At 45.6% G+C, this 5,858-nt stretch overlaps 1 non-coding gene across 1 annotated transcript; it reads left to right on the top strand.

Moving 5' to 3' along the window:
* The first annotated feature begins 3,577 nt into the window (after positions 1–3,577).
* Positions 3,578–3,651, top strand: Trnat-ugu (transfer RNA threonine (anticodon UGU)). The gene has a single exon. It is a non-coding gene; the product is annotated as a tRNA-Thr (tRNA).
* The last annotated feature ends 2,207 nt before the right edge of the window (positions 3,652–5,858 follow it).

Here is a 5,858-nt window from a genome sequence, read left to right as displayed (position 1 = left end):
AAATTTCGATCTTCACACGAAAGTTTTATCGCACAGAAAAACGAGTAAAAGAGGTTCTTACCTCAGTTGCTCGCGACGACGTAGCACTTAGTGTCTACTTTTTAGCTATCGTCTCTTGGATCAGTATATGATCCATTCCAGGTTTTTATGCCAGTGCTCTCTTTTAAATTTTCCAGTCTGTCAGTTCCCATTACTGCATAAATCATCCTGAAAATCAAAATTCTATTAGCAAAACGTCATTAGCAGAGCAGCTGTAATCCTGGATCCTCCAACACAATTTAAATAAAACCGGGTCACGGGAGTGTAATCTCGACAAACTTCGACGTTGCTGTAAAAGAATTAAGAATATGTGCTCCACCAAATTCGCTGCAACTTCCTGAGTTCCTCAGAGGGTAGCTAAAAATCTGGTACGCCGAAAGATATTTCAAAACATAAAGTTTCACTTTTACAATTTCATATTTATTGTTTCGACTGTCACAGGTTCACGGACGAAAGTTGTCGCAAAACTGGCCATCTCATGGCTGATTCACCACTGCTTAGTCGTTGTTTCAGTAATTACAGGCGACGTCATTCATCACTACAGGCAGAAAATTTGAGGATTATAATCAAAATAAAGGTGGCATTTACAAACTGATATCAGAATGATCAAGCACCAATTCGCTCCTACGACACCCCAACAATAATTTTTCTTTCTTTTTTGGTTTTGTTAGCGCAATTTAAAAAATACGTCGCAAACAATGTGTTTAAGAAATTCATGAAGGTTATTGGTTGGAAAACGTTTCTAACATATACATGAGTTCTTTACATAAATACCAACGATAGCTAGTTTCGCTTCTTGTGAAAAGTATTGTAGACTTACAGAATGAGACTTATTTACAATATATGCTTAACTACCGATTAAAAGCAGTCGAACCAGATCAGAATTGTTCTTCCACTCATTAAAGCTTTCTAACCATGATATATTCGTACGTTTCACCTCTACGACTGTAATTTCCTTACCTGGTCGCCAAGTCTTAAGTCCTCCGTCATCGTTACGCTTCTGAACTAATTCTTAGAATCTAAAGACCCCAATATCGACGACACGATAAACTCTTTAACATACTTTACTTCATTTTCAAGAAATTAATTTTCTATTTTTACGATCCTTACTTTATGCTATGCATGTGGAACTAGGGTAATGTATTGGAGTAACAAATCAATAAAGAGTGCAGCATCATCCGACCAAGTTTATATCTGAACATATGCATTAGCTGGTTATTACGTAGAACAGAAACGTGATTTTCGTCTGTACATTTTATGTCACTATTGGAGTAGTTTGGGAATGTAACAACCACACTGAACGACTGCTTTCAAAGCAATAAATTTATTTAAATTAAATATGTTTGGTTAATCAGTAACGCTTTAATTAATTCTCTGTACACGTTGGAATTACGTAACATACGCCACGTAATCGTCAATGCTTTTTAATAAGCTGTTAACTGAAGTAATGTCAATGCGATATTAAATTCCAACAACAATGTTTTTTCCTCTCTTCAGTCTCCTACAATGAATTTTTTGGAGTATCGTGGCGAATTAAATAAAAGGTGTTGTAAAAGGCTCAGTACAACTTAGTGTATTATAGCACCCAAACTAATAAAGATATTCAAAACATGTTTGGGTTGTGTGACATATTGTCTCGCAAAGTTTCAACATGTGCGCCTTTGGTGGCAGGCACAACATCCAGTCTGTATTCGAGCTCTATTCACACTCGGCGCAACATATCCAAATCAACTGTGACAATGGCAGCAACGGTACGCTTCTTTATATCATTGACGTGGTTCAGAGGAGTTTGGAAGACTCTGTCCTTGACGTACCCCATAGAAAGAACTCCATCACTGAAGTGTGGGGCGTCCAAGGGGGCCAGGGAACTGGACCACCCCTGGCAATGCAGTGACATGGAAACAACTGGTCTAGAATATCTCGCATAGTCTGAGCTCAAATTGGCGATGCATCAACTTGTTGTGAAAACTAGTGTGTCTTGGCGGTCAGCCAGTTGTGGTAACGCAAAGAGCTTCAGCATATCAAGATGGCTGTTACAATTAACTGTTTTTTTTTTCGAAGAAAAAAATATTGTTGCAACACTGAGATCAACGTCAAACAACACCGCTCGTTCACTTTCGGACTATTGCTTACCTCTTCCGTCACAGCATACAGATTGGCTATTCCCCAGATGTGAACATTTTATATTTTTACCTTTACCTATTGCTTCGTCTGAAGAAACTTGGTTGTTTAGAAAATTTCCGTTCTCCTCTAAACGGTGAAGAGCGTTCACAGCGAATTACACACGTTATGGCTTGTCGACTAGTTTCAACGTGCGCAAAAGTTGCAGTCGGTATGGAGAGATGTGTAAGCGTCACCGAAGGACCCAGTGCATTGTCGCCCTTCGGATTTGCGGCTCCTTGCGAGGCCCTCCGAACAGACTTCTGCGGTGAAGCTGAACAGCCAGCGGCGTGTTTTCTGTGTCGATTCTCTATATTCATATGATGATGGTATCTGTTCTTTCGGACATATACCATTGGTGGTCTTGCAGCTCTCGAAGAATGAAATTATAATGACCTCCAGACCATAAGCAGCTTACAGGTGTTGATAAACATCAGCGGGAAGAGTTGAAAATGTGTTCCCCGACCGGCACTCGAACTCGGGATCTCCTGCTTACATGGCAGACGCTCTACACGACCTTTTTTTATCTAATTTTGTTCGTTTTCGTTGGTTGCATCTGCTCGGGGAGGACGTCGCAAGACACTCGTTTAGCTTCGTCGTTGAGACATTAACTCAGTCTTTAATTACAGAGGGTAGTTAAAAAAATGGTTCAAATGGCTCTGAGCACTATGGGACTTAACATCTATGGTCATCAGTCCTCTAGAACTTAGAACTACTTAAACCTAACTAACCTAAGGACATCACACAACACCCAGTCATCACGAGGCAGAGAAAATCCCTGATCCCGCCGCGAATCGAACCCGGGAACCCGGGTGCGGGAAGCGAGAACGCTACCGCACGACCACGAGCTGCGGACAGAGGGTAGTTAACCCTCTGACCGAACACGCAGAGCTACCGTGCCGGCTACACTATGCTATCGAGGACATATGCCCTAAAGAACAGATACCATCTTCATATAGATCAGATTTACCGGCCAATGATCTTCTTCAGTGAGGATGCACTCACATTGCCCTAACCCTTACGGGAATCGGTAGATTGACTGTCACGAGTAATGAGTGCAGTGGGCAGGGGCACTACAAATGTGGTGTGTGGACAGTACGATGGAAATGTGGGTCTTCAAATGGTTCAAATGGCTCTAAGCACAATGGGACGTAACATCTGTGGTCATCAGTCCGCTAGACTTAGAACTACTTAAACATAACTAACCTAAGGACAGCACACACATCCATGCCCGAGGCAGGATTCGAAACTGCGACCCTAGCAGCAGCGCGGTTCCGGACTGAAGCGCCTAGAACCGCTCGGCCACAACGGCCGGCAAATGTGGGTCTCACGGGGAGCGTGCCAGAGATAAATCCCTGCAGTCGCACTATTCTCTGTGTCCTTGATGGCTCAGTCGGATAGAGCGTCTACCATGTAAGCAGGAGATCCCGGGTTCGAGTCCCGGTCGGGGACATTTTCAACTGTCCCCCTTGATTTTTATCAGCGCCTGTGAGCAGCTAATGGTCTGGATGTCACTGTAATTTCTCTTGATCCAGGTCGTCGTGTATGATGCGTCACATAAACGATTCCCGTCTGCATAAAACTCCTGTACCACGAGCGTATCGACGTCCGCAAGGATGGCTGCTGCCTACAACGTGTATGAACCTGCATGTCCGATTTAGTATGAATAAACCATTCCACTTAGACTTTTCTTGAACCGTTCTCATTACACTTCACTCACAACAACCTGAGACATACACAAACAAAGCTTTGTGAGTTTGTCTGTCACATAAGCCATACGTGGTGTGAAAGTCTTGTTTAGCTTGGGTACTATAAGATATTGAAGTTGCAGTATACCTTTTGAGATACCCTGTACATTAATTTCCAGCTGCGTGGTATTCTAGTGTACACAAAGAGAAAATTTAAGCGAGAAGGTGGAAATACGACTTCCAGAAACTTTATAGTTACCTAGAAGAAATTAGGCCCATTGGAAATAAAGATACTGTGCTAGTAGATGGTAAGGGTGTGTCAATCCTTAAATTGGAATTTCAAAAAGTTTTGAACAAACTCGGAGCGAAAAAATGGCCAGGTACTACAGAAGAACCAGAGAAACTCCTGCGACCATCAGGTCAAACGGTGGAGCAGAAACTAACACCGTCAGGTGGCTTGCGGAGTATGAATGTAGATGTAGATTATTAGACGAAAGTTTAGGAAACTGTGACGTCCACTCGGATTTAGAAACAAAATAATGTTACTAATACGTTACATCTACAGCTACATCAGCACTCAGCAAACCACCTTCTTGTGATAGGTGGAGAGAACTTTGTGTACCACGGTATAGGTCACGAATGGTGTCTGGGAAGAACGATTTTGATCGTGTATAAACTACGCCTGCGACAAGACACAATCAGTACCTTCGCTACACGTTAGCAATGGCAATGTTACCGATGACAGTACCACTAAAGCGGAGTTGCAAACACGGTTCTCGCAAATTCTTTCACCAAAGAGGACGAAGTAAATATTCCTGAATTACACTCCTGGAAATGGAAAAAAAGAACACGTTGACACCGGTGTGTCAGACCCACCATACTTGCTCCGGACACTGCGAGAGGGCTGTACAAGCAATGATCACACGCACGGCACAGCGGACACACCAGGAACCGCGGTGTTGTCCGTCGAATGGCGTTAGCTGCGCAGCGTTTGTGCACCGCCGCCGTCACTGTCAGCCAGTTTGCCGTGGCATACGGAGCTCCATCGCAGTCTTTAACACTGGTAGCATGCCGCGACAGCGTGGACGTGAACCGTATGTGCAATTGACGGACTTTGAGCGAGGGCGTATAGTGGGCATGCGGGAGGCCGGGTGGACGTACCGTCGAATTGCTCAACACGTGGGGCGTGAGGTCTCCACAGTACATCGATGTTGTCGCCAGTGGTCGGCGGAAGGTGCACGTGCCCGTCGACCTGGGACCGGACCGCAGCGACGCACGGATGCACGCCAAGACCGTAGGATCCTACGCAGTGCCGTAGGGGACCGCACCGCCACTTCCCAGCAAATTAGGGACACTGTTGCTCCTGGGGTATCGGCGAGGACCATTCGCAACCGTCTCCATGAAGCTGGGCTACGGTCCCGCACACCGTTAGGCCGTCTTCCGCTCACGCCCCAACATCGTGCAGCCCGCCTCCAGTGGTGTTGCGACAGGCGTGAATGGACGGACGAATGGAGACGTGTCGTCTTCAGCGATGAGAGTCGCTTCTGCCTTGGTGCCAATGATGGTCGTATGCGTGTTTGGCGCCGTGCAGGTGAGCGCCACAATCAGGACTGCATACGACCGAGGCACACAGGGCCAACACCCGGCATCATGGTTTGGGGAGCGATCTCCTACACTGGCCGTACACCTCTGGTGATCGTCGAGGACACACTGAATAGTGCACGGTACATCCAAATCGTCATCGAACCCATCGTTCTACCATTCCTAGACCGGCAAGGGAACTTGCTGTTCCAACAGGAAAATGCACGTCCGCATGTATCCCGTGCCACCCAACGTGCTCTAGAAGGTGTAAGTCAACTACCCTGGCCAGCAAGATCTCCGGATCTGTCCCCCATTGAGCATGTTTGGGACTGGATGAAGCGTCGTCTCAGGCGGTCTGCACGTCCAGCACGAACGCTGGTCCAACTGAGG

Source organism: Schistocerca gregaria, chromosome 2 (assembly GCF_023897955.1).
Source record: "Schistocerca gregaria isolate iqSchGreg1 chromosome 2, iqSchGreg1.2, whole genome shotgun sequence".
In the NCBI taxonomy this organism is placed as follows: Eukaryota; Metazoa; Arthropoda; class Insecta; order Orthoptera; family Acrididae; genus Schistocerca; species Schistocerca gregaria.
Note: the sequence above shows the minus strand (reverse complement) of the source record. Positions and strands in the feature narration are given on the sequence as shown.